General features: G+C 38.4%; 1 long non-coding RNA gene across 1 annotated transcript; it reads left to right on the top strand.

Moving 5' to 3' along the window:
* The first annotated feature begins 6,840 nt into the window (after nt 1-6,840).
* LOC135779623 (uncharacterized) lies at nt 6,841-8,003 on the top strand. Its single transcript, XR_012337683.1, has 3 exons — nt 6,841-6,983; nt 7,055-7,155; nt 7,233-8,003. It is a non-coding gene; the product is annotated as an uncharacterized lncRNA (long non-coding RNA).
* Nucleotides 8,004-14,649: the final 6,646 nt, after the last annotated feature.

The raw sequence follows: 14,649 nt of genomic DNA, 5'->3' as shown, positions 1-14,649 counted from the left end.
ATCCGGGGTTACGTTTTTGGTAAAGGTTCTGTGTTCAGAAGGAAAAACTTCTCATCTATACAGAACATTCTTCGCTTCACAACCCCCGCAGCGTTGGTCGTTTGGTCCGCACCACGTGATAACTGCCATTGCGCACACACACACACACACACACACACACACACACACACACACACACACACACACACACATACACACATACACGCACGCACGATATCCGCTGGGGGTTTTACGATGTTACGATCTTAAACCTAACCTAATATCAGATAATATGTTCAAATAGTTTATTTTTATTTTATTTAGTAAAAATTAAGGTTTACCTATTTAACGTACGCCCGTGATTTTAATATTATGTAGAACCATGTCCTAGCTGTTGTTGTGTTTATGGACGCATACAACCATGTTTAACAAAATGTCAAATTTGTTAAATGTTTTGTCTTTAAAGCAATGATTGTTGTCACGTATGTGACAACCTGGTTTATAACAACATCAAACGTTGATAAATAATATTTGCACCCGTTTTGTTGTCCTCTAAGGGCTAACACAAGGGTTTATGTCATCATAGGATGTGTGATAAAATGTCTTAAAACTTCTAAGTTTCTTTAAATTACGAATAAGAAATAACATGCTTTAATCTGTATCTGAGTAATGAAGCCTGAAAATCTAAAATAAACCTATTACTTTTTGTCAATGGGGGCTGAGTTTCTTTTATTTTACCAACACTCCCTCTGTCCAGACATCTGGGGGGGTTGTCTGTTGGTTGATAGCGGACTGGTGATAGAGAGAGAGAGAGAGAGAGAGAGAGAGAGAGAGAGAGAGAGAGAGAGAGAGAGAGACTGAAACTGTTCGTCCATACAACAAACTTTTTCCACATCAATAAATATGTCGAACACTCGCAAAACAAGAAACACCCACTGGAATAACATGTTCAAGAACCCTTTTATTTTGACAAATGTGTACCGTGTTACATTTATCGTAAATAGACATGTACACTTGGATATTAGATGACATTAATGAATTAAACTCAGAATAGGGTGAAATGTCTTAAAACGTTTAAAAGGCTCTTAACGCCAGATATATGAGCGCATCAGCGTACGTTTTCTGGCAACGTTGGTACACGCATTCACATGTTTTAATCAGAGACTTTGGTTAAAGAAAGACCCAATCTAAAATAAAACCCCTATTATACCGGAGCGGACAGAATTACATTTTATTGTGTAATAAACACATATTCACAGTTGATTTTAAGATGTCATTAATTTAAAACAAACTCAGAAAATGATATGAAAGTGTTTTTAATCGTTTAAAAGTTTCTTAACTGTGGATATGAACACTCATCCGCGTATGTTCTCTATTATAAACGCCAGAGCGCGATCTAATGGTGTGATCAGAATACTATGTCTGAAAAGATTAAACTTTTATTTAGTTTAAAATAAATAGCCTTTAGTCTAAAGAATGTGTTATTGGTGTCCCCGGTGGTTTTGGCACTGTTCATCGCTATACCACTGCTGAATATTTCATTAAATAATTTGTTACAAACAAATGCTTTATTTTTGACAGAGTGTCCATATTACATTTTACCATTACAGTTTTAAAAGACTCTACCTAGATTACAAACTGACCCTGCTGTGAAATATCTATCACATACGGTCATAAGTTCAGCATCAGAAACTTTGAGGCTGTTCAGTAAAATATAGCTTATAGTTAAATAGATAATAGTACATTTAAGGTTAACCAGTTACAACTAAAATATTTATTCTTGCGTGACTTTACAGAAGTCTCTTGCCAATACAATCGTATATATCAAACTATATTTGTCATACACGCAGTCAATTGACATAAAATCTAAAATAATATTTTATTTTTGTCAGAGCAGACAATGTAAGACTCTTTGTATAATATACACCTTTTCACACATGGTTTTAAGAATCATTTAATTAAAAATAAAAACCTCCTAAGATGGATGAACACGTCTTTAATCTTTTAAAAGTTTCTTAACGTCAGATATAAGGTCTCTGTCACCATCGGTGCACGTATACACATGTCTTAATCATAGACATGATTAAAGAATCCTCTAAATCTAAAATAAAACTCCTATTTTGCCATAGTGGACAGAATTACATTTATTAACTTTAATTTAAAACGGCATATATGAACACTCACCCTGCGCTTTGTCAGGCACCGCCGGATCTTTAATACGCGTGAAACTATAGAGCAGGTCATGAAAAGATTCACGGAACTCGTGAATCGTTTAAAATTGTATTTAGTTTAGACTTTTGTCTAAAGATTATAGTATTGCCGGCTCCGAAGGTTATGGCTCAGATCATTGCTTAAACTATACACGTATACGGAATATTTCATTAAATAACTTGTGATGTTACAAACAAATGTTTTAATCGTAGCATTGTTCATGATTTGTCTAAATCTAAAATAAATTCCTATTTTGCCATAGTGGACAGAATTACATTTATTAACTTTATTTTAAATGACAGATATGAACAATCACCTGACGCTTTGTCAGACACCGCCGGATCTTTAATACGCGTGAAACTGTAGACCAGGTCATGAAAAGATTCCCGGACTTCGTGAACCGTTTAAAATTTTATTTAGTTAAGACTTTGTGTCTGATCAGAAACTATAGCTCGATAGAATACATCGGCTTTAAGCGTAGCCATGTACATCTAATATATATATATATATATATATATGATTAGTGATTGCCTTTAAATAAACTTATGCTGTTGCAAAACTTTAGATTCAACAACACACCCGCGGTGTGAAAGTCAGTATTGAGAAGCGCACGGGGCGAGCAAAGGTGGGAGGATGGTTGAGATCTGACATCAAATGTCAATAAACAGTAAATGTCGAAACACGAGCCGTCATTAAACATGACACCATACGCTTAACATAAAACACACTCAGGAAAAACAATCACTCTAAATGACCGGCAATAAAACCATTAAATACTTTCTGTCTAAAGTTGACAACTTGTCCAGATTTTGATTGATGGGCCCGCCCCCCTGTCAAAGGGTCATAAAACACGACCTGTCAACGGGTGGGGGAGGGGGTCATAAAAGTTTGACGAATGCCGTCCCACTACAACTACTACTATAGTACCATGCAGTGAAAAAATGTTGTCCTCTTTCTGCATATTGCATAATTTTTCACAAAATTTAATTCGATCTTCAAGAAAAAACAAAAATACACAATGAGATATTTTGATGATGCATTTGTTCACCTATTTATTAAAAAATGATGACATCCATGGTCTCTGTGTTAAAGCGGAAGTGAAGCAGTATTAAAAGTAAAAGTTTTTTAGTAAATTGACTTCTATTAAATTTAAAAAAGATAACAAATGCTATAAATAAATGTAATAGTTTTCATGGCAAGGGTGCCACCATCGTGCTGTAAGAACAAACTAGTATGCGCTTGTCCTGAATCAAAGAACGAAACCTCCATAAGGAAAGCAAAACTGTCAACAGCTTGAGGCAATTGATATGCCAATGCAGGCGGGGTCCTGTCCAGGAACTGACAGCCACATGCCCGTTGCATACCAGCCCACAGGAAACTAAGGTCAAACCATGGGCTGAAAAGATGGTGACATGCAAAAGAGATGGGAATTTGATGTGTGCCATGGCGCCATATCCACAAAAGGACTCAGTTGGGAAGCCAGTGTTGAAGTGGTGTCATATGCATCAACCAGAATGATGTTACCGCCGACCCTGGTGCCATATGCCTCAGGAGCCTCTGAAAGTGCTTTTAGCAGGGCTACCAGTCTGCCTCTAAATGTGAGGGAGTTGAGGACAGACTGAGCACATTGCTCTGTGAGACTTGCCGTATGGCGACCAAGTCCAGTTCCATGCCTAGGAAAGAGATGCTCAGTACAGGGGAAAGCTTGCTCTTTTCCCAGTTGACCCTAAGCCTCAAACAGTGAATGTGCTCAAGCACTAGGTCCCTGTGGACACACAACTGCTTCTACGAATGAGCTAAAATTAGCCTCTATGACCTAGTTGGGACACAAGTAGAAAGGGACAAATCGAAGGGGAGGCCCTGTACTGAAAGGCCCACCCCTCGAAAGCAAACTGCAAGAAAGGTATGCGTTGAGGGAGGATTGAGATGGGAAAATACACATCCTTCAGGTCTATAGACACAAACCAAACATGATGCAGAATACATGTGAGAATGTACTTCTGTGTGAGCATTCTGAACGTGAGCCTGTGAAGCGCTCATTTGAGCACACGTAAATCACAGGATTTGTCCGCCCTTTTGGGCACTATGAAGTACAGTATGGGCTGTAAAACCTGTACTTCACATTTTCCATAGGGACAGGCTCTGTTGTGTCTTTCGAAACAAGGACATTGAACTCCGGCCGAAGAATTGTGGCCTTCTCTTCACTCACAGAGGATGCCGCTGAACCTGGGAGGTAGCCTGGCGAGCTGCACTGCACTGCATAGCCGGACCGAATGGTCCTGACTAGCCCTGCAATGGGTTGGGCAGCCCAACCAACGCCCCCAAGAACCGCGCCAGGGGCTCAAGAGGAATAATAGTACGGGGGTGGGTGCAGGATGGTGAAGACATACCTCGAGGGGTTATGAGAAAAAAGATGCTAAAGTAAGCAATTTTCTGTACGCACATGCGGTTGAATGTGTCCGGTCCAACTCCGCACTTCAAAGATCAGAACTCTTGATGTATAAACTTGAGAGATAGTTGCGCTACTGTGTCTCATACTGTAGTCCATTAAAATACATTTGGTGAATAAAGCACTGAAAAACAACATAATTTTCACTTTAGGTGGAGCAACTGTTTATGCTCCATCTTCTTTCTAAACCGCCATTTGGAATTCGTCCTCCTTCTGTGTGTGTGTGCGCGTGTTTAAGTCATAAGCACTATTCCGACGGGATTAGTTTTCCAAACAACGTTTGAGTTTCAACGTGTCCCCCAGGATGTCTGTGATTTTATGTACCGATTCGGACGGGATTAAAATGATGTGATGCAGGCTATTCCAGAGATGGGTGTGTCTGTTTCATGCATTTGGGCGTTGCAGAAGAGCACATGCTCTGGATACGCGTGTTTGTAATGTTTAATTTTTTGATTTAAAAGTAAGGTTATGACAGAACATGTAATTTATTAATTTAATTTAAAACACAAATAAATGAAGAAATAATGATTAATAACAGTTTATTATCTTTATTAATTAACATAACCATTCCCGAGTTGAACAACTTTGAACGGAGTTTCTTATAACGTTAATGATATTACAGTGGCCAGTCTTTACAGTGTTTGATATTCAGCTCGTCTTGATTTAATTATTTTATTTTGCCGAATGCGAAAAATCATCCATATCTGAATGAATGGGACTCAGGAAATACAAAATACGCGCATTAGTAAGACCTTACGGCAGATCACGTTGGCCAAAACACGAAAATGAACCGCGTTTTCAAAAGATATTGCGGGCAAACAAAGACATTTGCATCTGGACGGGATGAAATTTCTCAGAGGTAAATTGCTTTGGAATTCTTACGGAGGTCGTCAGAGAAAAACACAGACATGTTCGATTCGGACGGGATTAAAAACACAGAGGACCTCTGAGAAGCACGATTTTCTTAGAGGTCCCCCTGTAAAATCCCATCCAAATAGGGCTATAGACTGTAAAAAAGTGAACTCAACAAATGTAGGCATGTCAGAATTACAGTTATGCTGCTTACATAATGTAGCCTTTCTAATGTTTTAAGACAAGATAGCGACTTAAAGGTTCAAAAATTTAAAATTTAAAATGCAATTGCGCAACACTCCTGATTGACAACTACTGTAGGAGGACCAAAAGTCTGGATGATCCACCAGGAAAAAGAAAATCCTCCGCAATACCTTTAAGGAAAATTATGTAGACTAATAATTTAAGTTTAATGCCCTAATGATCAGCCTACTTATTTGTATGTCCCACAGCTGACATGGAACGTTATTAACCGGTTCGGGAACTTTATTTTTGGTTCTAACCAGTTCAGGAATTTCAATTTTAGGGTTGAACCGAAAACCGGAAACGTTAAAATACTGTTTCTGTTCGGAACGAACCAATTGGAAAAAAATCTGGTTCAAAGCCCTGCATCTTATTGTTGTATTTATTTGTTTTGAAGGGTCACTTATGAGTCTTATTATGAGCAATAGTAATAATGATGCTGTCTTAGTAAACATCAATAATGTTCATGTAGTGTAGTTTGTTCTTCTGCTGACTGCTGTATTTGTGCTTTGTGTGTATTTGTATACAGAGAAAAAACAGCTAATACTCAAGATCAACAACTTAACCAAAGAAAGAGATGAGTTAATGAATGAAACAGAAGAACTGAACAGATGGCTTACTGATCAAGGTAATCTACATTTACTTTTTCCTTAAATATTAACAAAATATGTTTTCAGTTTTTTTGTTTATTTACTAATAATAAGGTCATGCGTTTAATTCCCAGGAAATACAAATAGAAACAAATAAATGTATTATAAGTCACTTTGGAATAAAATGTCTATGTATAATAGTTTGTTTGTGACTACCTCAGTAGTCACAAACAAACTGATTAATCCAGGTGTGCCTGACCTCAGTAGTCACAACAACAATAATCAAACACACCTGGATTAATCAGTTTGTCCAATAATGGCAGACAGGAAACAAGGAGCTGGCTGAAGTTCATGAAGTAGTGCAGCTGGGCATAAAGCCTATTAGCTAACCAAACAGTCAGCTATATCAGTTGGTATATCAAAAGGTCAATTGGTTGGACTCCCTGGAAACACACATACTGCTTTGTGTATAATTCACCATTGAAAAAGTTAATAATTAAACTTCTGTCTTAACAGTTCAGCAGCATAACTTTACATGGATTTACTACAACTTCAGTTTTTATTACCTTTCATCTGAGATTGTAAACTGGAGTGACAGCAGACGAGACTGTGAACAGAGAGGAGCAAATCTGCTGATTATAAACGACAAAGAAGAACAAGTGAGTGATGTCATTGGGTTATATTAATGTGTTTGTGATCTGTGTAATATATTATTGTTTCATCATAACAGGAGTTTTTGCAGAAGGCTACAGCTGGTCATGATTATTGGATTGGTCTGAGTAAAGAGGAAGGGGTGTGGAAATGGGTTGATGGCACCACATTGACATTAAGGTGAGAGATCATTAAATTTAACTGAAGATCAGAAAGTGTCAAAGTTGTTTAACTCTAGTTTTTCATTGGTGTTTCAGTTTCTGGATGAATGGATATCCCAGATCTTTCAGTCATACCTGTGCTGTAAGATCTCCATCAGGTTGGACTGATGATTCATGTAATGGGTATTGGAGGCATAGATGGATCTGTGAGAAGAGAATTTTAAAGTCACTCATCATATGACAAATTTGTACATACAATCAAATATACAAATCTGTTTTGTCATTTTGTTTTAATTAGTTTACCTTTATGCAATAAATAACCAGTTTGATTTATGTTATATATTACAGTAATGTAATATTGCTTTTTCAATGCTTTGTATACTTTTAAAACTGTGGCTGATACCAAAATCCACAAAAAATGTAAATGTAATCCACATAACCAAACTTCTATTATGAGCTCTGTATGTTTATGTAATTAAGGAGATAGATTTTGTTGACTTTTGTGTTGAAAATTAAAAAGAAAAAAAATGGCAGTTGTACAGTCTAGATTTTTGTAGTGAATGAACTGTTATTTTTTCCCTCTCACCCTTATGCTCACTCGTCCCAGCGCGACACCCCTAAGCTAGCCTGGCTCCGCCCTCCTACGTGCTTCCGCTTAATTTTCATTTCGCTTCAGCAGTACATCTGGGACTGCTCTGTAGAGTTTCGTTTTCCAATCAGCGAACAGATGGGGGTGGCTAAGAACGATGACGTTGAGGTCGTGGGTCAGTTTGAGTTGTAGTTATGTAATGGCAGCGGAGAAAGACGTGAGAAAAGCTATTCGGTCCGTTGTTGCAAAACTTCCAAATATACAGAAGTTAAAGCCGAAGCAAGAACTAGGTTTGCTAAGTTTTGTTTGTCTGACTATTCTGACTTGTTGTTTCCGGACGGTTTCGGTGCATGATATACGTCACGACCACACGTTAGCGATTTGCTTTGGCAGATCCTGAGTGACTCTGGGCAGATACAATAGTTTTAAACTTCAACAATGGACCCTCCTTAATGGAAGTAACGCTTTGCAATGGAGCGTGGCCAGACTCTCTGTACAAATGAAATGAATGTACGAGAGTCAGGTTGGACCAGGCTACCCCTAAGCACCACCACAGTCACAAATGCATACAGCATGCATCTACATGTAACTGTTAATTGAGAGCATTCTGAGAGACTGATTATACAGTATGTGTTATCATCATGTCAGTTTATTATAAGCAAGAAAAAACTTTAACAACAAATGGCATGTACAGCTGGGCAGACTGGACTGGTTTTTAGACTGGTTTAAGTTTAATCAACATCTAACTCAGAGCCAAAATGCATTTTAGGAAGGATTGTTCCAGTGCATCTATATAGCCATTAGAGGTGGGAGGTGATACAAGAAACACCCGAAAATTCTCGGGCCAGCCGCATATGTCGAAATTTCAGTCAAAACTGTTCTATTTCATTATCTGAAAACAGGGCTTTAAGTGTAAAATACCGAACTTGTCCTTTAACACTGTTCAGGTGTAACACTGGGGATGGTCCTGTGTAGTATCGCTATTCTACCACTAGCTTCTCTGTGTAAGCATGCTCAGAGGTGTGTGTATATTTACACACATTTCTATGTATAACTACGCAATAACTACGTATTCTACGTAAATTCCACTCTGCATAAAACTGTTCTTAGGCACTCATTACACACACATCTGTTCGCACGGTTGATAAATAAGGCCACAGGTGCCTATGTCGGGAAACTGAATAACATACTAGAAACATGTAAAAAAATAAAGTATGTATAGCCATGTCACTCATCTCATTACAATATGCTAACTGGATAACACTGGATATAACTTGTTGTATAGTTTAATAAAATTATGTATTTTGATTATACAAATCATTAATTACAACCTACATATAGCTGCTAACCAACATAGGGAATCTCTATGGCTAATTTATAAGACATTTTGCTGATTCAGTACTGTATGTTGTACCGTTTCTTGTTAATTGAGTCTTTTGGGGTGTGTTATGCCTAGAATTAGCCAGGAAGGTTGATTCTTATAACTTCCTTAAAAGTTTGATCAATTGTGCATAATGACATGTGCAACAATGCATATAGGGTGCAGTGGGGGCTGGTCAATAGGGGGCACTGGAGCGCCGCCCCCTTTAAAGTTGGCTAGAGAGGAAAGCTACTTTAACATGTTACCAAAAAGTAAAATATATAGTTTGTTGTGTGTTTGTCATGTTTGTGTGTCTGGATCGCACCCCAAATGAGTGTCTACAGTATGTCGGTCAGTAAAAAGGGTAAAAACTTGACTTGAGGGTTGTGGCGCAGGACTGTGTGAAAGTGTGGTCTAGTTGCCAACTTTGTGCTTACTTTTGCTTGTTTTTGTTTGGATGTCATGTTTGTATAATAGTGTGAAAATGTGAAAGGGAAATAAACACAGACAACAGAAAATTATTTCTGAAGATTCATGCTGACTGTATGTATTGTTATTACATATCTAGTGTTGACATTACTTTTACATACCTAATTTTATGAAAAACTATCATCATGAATATAACTTTACGGATTAATACCTGTATGCTGGTACAAACTACACGTACAGAGCATTTCTTTTTATTTATAAACATTAATTTGATTCCTGAATAGTAATTAGATGGCCTAACAGCCACCATGTATTCCTTGCTTAAATGCGTAAAAAAATAGGTGGAGAAGCCGGCGAAAGTAACGCGGGATGAACGTAAAAAAGCAATTTTCTCAGAGCCCTTTCAAGCTATGACAGCATTTTTAACATGCAACCCTTGACCGAATGGACAAATAAAGAATTATTTAGTTAAAAGTTTTGCACATAACGTAGGTCCAGAAAGATGTTTTTTACCATGATAAGTAAATTCCTAAAATGGTATTTTTTTTCTTATAAACGCGTTGTGTTAGTCGTTTCATTAGTTACATTAGTTCATTATTACAGTACTGATGAATCTGCAGGCTATTTACACATCCTGAAGTTTGACATCTCAGAGTTTTTCAAAATAAAAGTTATTCGGTTTAAATATCAGGAGTGTCACGATGTCTGGTTGGTGTCCCCCGGGTGGCCACTAGAGGCCTCTACCCCACAATGTCTTAGAACTGCATTTACCTTGTTAGTGTTTGTGTATTTGTAGTCTGTTCAGTTAATATATGGAGTCCTTGTCATTTTCACTCCGCTTTTCTGTCTTCTTGTTTGTTTTATGTTCTGGACTGTTTATACTGTATGGATTTTGACCTTTTGCCTGGCTAGATACGATTTTAGATTACCCTTAATAAACTCCACTTGGATCTACCTTTTTGTGTGTGTATGTTGTGACAAGGAGGTCCTGTCGGGGCGAAGGTATTAACAAGGTCATAGTCAAATCTATCTTATTCTGTTTTGTTACTTTTGACCCACCTGTGTGTAACTTTCGTCCCAGCTGACAGGGTCAAAAGTAACAATGCGCTACTTATGTTCAAAGTGAAATTATACTGAAGCCGTTTTACATCTGTTTAAAATTTTACCTGGCATTGATAGATAACCCTTGTGAATTTTTAACCATGTCACAGGGTGACGATCATTGAAGGGCGGAACTAAAAGTTGGAGAGTTTTGTTCCGCCCGGAAGCGTTTCTGTCTGTGATATCTTTAGTAACTCTGTTAGCTGTTGAGGCTTACTAGTTTTGGAGTACCAAGATATTTAATAAAGACACGACACCAAGAACTGTTCACTCTCACGTGTTTCTTATTCTGAATCTCTGGTTACACAGGTTACATGAATACAGGGCACCACCTAGTGGTAAGAACCAGCATACATCACATCTTCCTTTTTTTTTTTTATAGAACAAAGCAACACATTTTTTACATATATTTGGTTTTGCGACTTACTTAACACTTTGAACTCAGTGTCACCAACTACAATGACAGACGTTAAACTCTCAAACATTTACTTAACAACATTTAAAGTCCTATGAACTTTAGCAAGAATAACGCTTTGGTGGCCTTACCACTCTGCCAGAACGTGTCACTTTTAGAGCCTCTTTTGAAACAACTTCAGGTCTTGAAGACAACAGTGCAGGTTTAGCTACAGGCAGTGACGCTGGCATTTCTGCCACTTCATCTGGGACACAATCATTAAACACTGGATCCAATGCATCCTGAATATGTGGATTCTGGAAACCTGCTTCTTTCGTCTTGAGCAGGTGTTTCCGATTTCTTCTGTAAAGTTCACCATCCTGTGTTTGAACCAGGTATGACCTTGGCTTTTCATGTTTTTCCACCACGACAGCTGGCTTCCATTGACTTTCTGCTCTCAATCTCACCATTTTCCTTCCTTCAGAGCAGGTAGGTCTCTCGCTCTTTGATCATAGTAGAGCTTCTGCTTTAACTGTCTGTCTTTTAGGCTTTTCTGAACTCCTTTATAAAGCTGTGGTTGTAACAACTTACTTGTAGTGGGCAATCTGGCTTTCAGTCTGCGGCCCATGAGCAGTTGTGCAGGAGATAACTTTACTTCTCCTAGTGGCGTATTGCGGTACTCAAGAAGAGCAATGTATGGGTCTCCATGACTTTCTTGTGCTTTTTTGAGTAGATTCTTAATGGTCTGTATAGCTCTTTCACTCTGACCATTCGACTGAGGATATCTGGGGCTCGAAGTTGAGTGTTTAAACTCCCATTTATCCCTGAAGTTTCTAAATTGCGCACTCACAAACTGTGGCACGTTATCCGAGAAGACTTCATCCGGAATTCCATGTCTTGCGAAAATTGACTTCAATGCTGTTATCACATGTTGGCTTGTTGTCTGTGTTAATTTTGCAATTTCAGGAAATTTCGAGAAGTAGTCCACACAAAGCAGATAGTCTGCTTGGTTAAAATGAAAAAGTCCCACCTTTGCCCACGCTCTGTCTGGTAAATCATGACTGATGAGAGGTTCTTTGGTATTGTTCCTTCTGAAAGTATTGCACACAGCACACTTTAACCCTCTGGGGTCTAAGGGGTTTTTAGGGCCCTGGAGAAGTTTTGACCTGCACTGACATTTGTGCTTTTTTCAGTTGCTTAAAAACATAATAATGGCAAAAGTCTTATAACACTACATTCAGCACAAACTGGGCTACTATATTATATGATTAACATGTATGTACATGTTTGTATTTTTGAGAGAAAAATGTTTATGCATGGTTTTTGAAAAAGAAAAAAATTTAAGTGACTGATATAAGTCCACAAAACTCATTCTAAACATGTTTTCCTAAAACTTTTCAAAACAGGATCTAGTAGTCTAGAGTTTTTTCTTTAAAATGATGTGAAAATCATTCTGCTTACTCCTTCACATAACACAATATATTGATTTACAATTTCAAAGTCACTTTTTGGTTAGGAAGGCAATATGCAAGGAGGCTGGAAGCTCTTGAATAATCTGTGATTGACAGCTGAAGAACAATACACTTGCATAATGAGCTGCATGATGAGCCTTTAGGCAGGAATGTGAAGATGCCATTATTGTTAAGTGTTTGTTTGTGAAAGCAACACAAAAGAAATGCCTTCACATGCATGATCCTGCGTTAAATAAACGTACTGTGCAGAGATATACGCGAATAAACTGGGTTTTAGATGTGTTTAGATGCGTCTTAATACAAAGTGCGTCAAATATGAGGCATTGTGTGTTTGTGTATGTGTTTGGCCGTTGATCGCGTCTGACGGAAGCACAAAGAAAACATAAGCGCATGGAGATAACTTTTATTTACTAGGCGATAGTAACCAAGTAGATGTGATGTTTGCAATCGTCTTTTATACGAATACCAAAAAGCGCGTCAAATGAGGCATCGTGTCTTTGTGTGTGCATTTGGACATCGCGTCACACAGACGAAGCACACACACTCGCATCTTTTATAAGAACACCACAAAGCGCGTCAAATATGAGGCATCGTGTGTTTGTGTGTGCATTTGGACATCGCGTCACACAGACGAAGCACACACACACTTGCATCTTTTATAAGAATACCACAAAGCGCATCAAATATGAGGCATCGTGTGTTTGTGTGTGAGTTTGGACATCGATCCCATCACACTGACGAAGCACACACACTCGCGTCTGTCTGGAGATTTAGGCGCGAGTAAACAGTTATGTGATGTGTGCAATCGCATCTTTTATAATGATACCACAAAGCGCTTCAAATATGAGACAGTGTGCGTTTGGACGTCGATCGAGTCACACTCGCGTCTGGAGATAACTTTAGTTACAGTCACGAGTAAACAAGTAGATGTCATGTTTCCAGCACTCGGATTAAAACTCAAAACAGCAGTGAATGGCTGCAGAGACGGAATGGAATGTCCATTGACTGTGGGGTTGACTAATGAATATGGATGATCTCTGCTCTTTTCTTCAATGGAGCGGGGCGTGGCTCATTATAGATAATGAAGCAACAGAAGAAAGACGGTACATCTCTCTCTTCTAATACAGTTAACAACGAATTACAATATTTGTTTTCGATTTCACTTACATCTTCCAAAAGCAGACATTCCAAGCATTATGTAGACATTTATCTTTTGTTTATATGACAAATATTCGTTAAGTTACAGTTAATTTTTCTGACGTGTTTCTGAAAGGACTTCACTGAGGGAGAGAGAACAAAACGCGCATCATGTTTATTTTCTTAATTTTGCGAAAAGCACAACATTCTGTTTTTATTGGGAGTGGACAGAAAAAAACTAGACACTTTAACGTTTTAAATGATGTATAAATCATATCTGTATGTCCAAAATCAGCAGAGTTATCTAAGTCTCTTTGTGGAGGGATTGAAAAATAAAGAGTTTGCGGCGCCCGCGCCGCAGCCGACCCCAGAGTGTTAAAACTAAATCTTCAATTTGTTTTCCCATTCCCAGCCAGAACAGTACATCTCTCGCTCGCTCTTTGCACTTTACCACTCCCAAATGAGCTTCATGAATTTTCTCCAGCATTTCTGCTTGCATGCTTTGCGGCACTACGAGTCTCGTATTTTTGAACAACAGTCCTTCTGAGGTTGTCAGTTCTTCCTTGAAGGTCCAGTACTTCCGTATTGCAGGTGGCACACTTCTTATTTGTTTAGGCCATCCTGTTTTGACTACTGCCAAAACCATCTGCAGTTCTTTATCTGCTACTGTAGCTTGCTTGACAGCTGTCAATTTCTTTTCTGAGATAGGCAGACTTTCTGACAATTGATGTACTTCCAAGTCTCTGTCCAATAGTTGTTCTCTTTCTTCCTCCAGGAAGGCTCTGCTAAGCGTATCTGCTATTTTTAGCTCCTTTCCAGGTTTGTAGATTACCTGCAGGTCATATGGCTGGAGTTTCATCAACATCCTCTGCAGACGTGGTGGGGCTTTCTGAAGAGGCTTTTTGAATACAGTCTCCAGTGGCTTGTGGTCTGACTGTACTCTTACTGTCTTCCCATAAAGGTATTGGCTGAATTTTTCACATCCATACACGATGGCTAAAAGCTCCTTTTCTATCTGAGCATACCTTTTC

Source organism: Paramisgurnus dabryanus, chromosome 10 (genome assembly GCF_030506205.2).
Source record: "Paramisgurnus dabryanus chromosome 10, PD_genome_1.1, whole genome shotgun sequence".
NCBI classification, from domain to species: domain Eukaryota; kingdom Metazoa; phylum Chordata; class Actinopteri; order Cypriniformes; family Cobitidae; genus Paramisgurnus; species Paramisgurnus dabryanus.
Note: the sequence above shows the minus strand (reverse complement) of the source record. Positions and strands in the feature narration are given on the sequence as shown.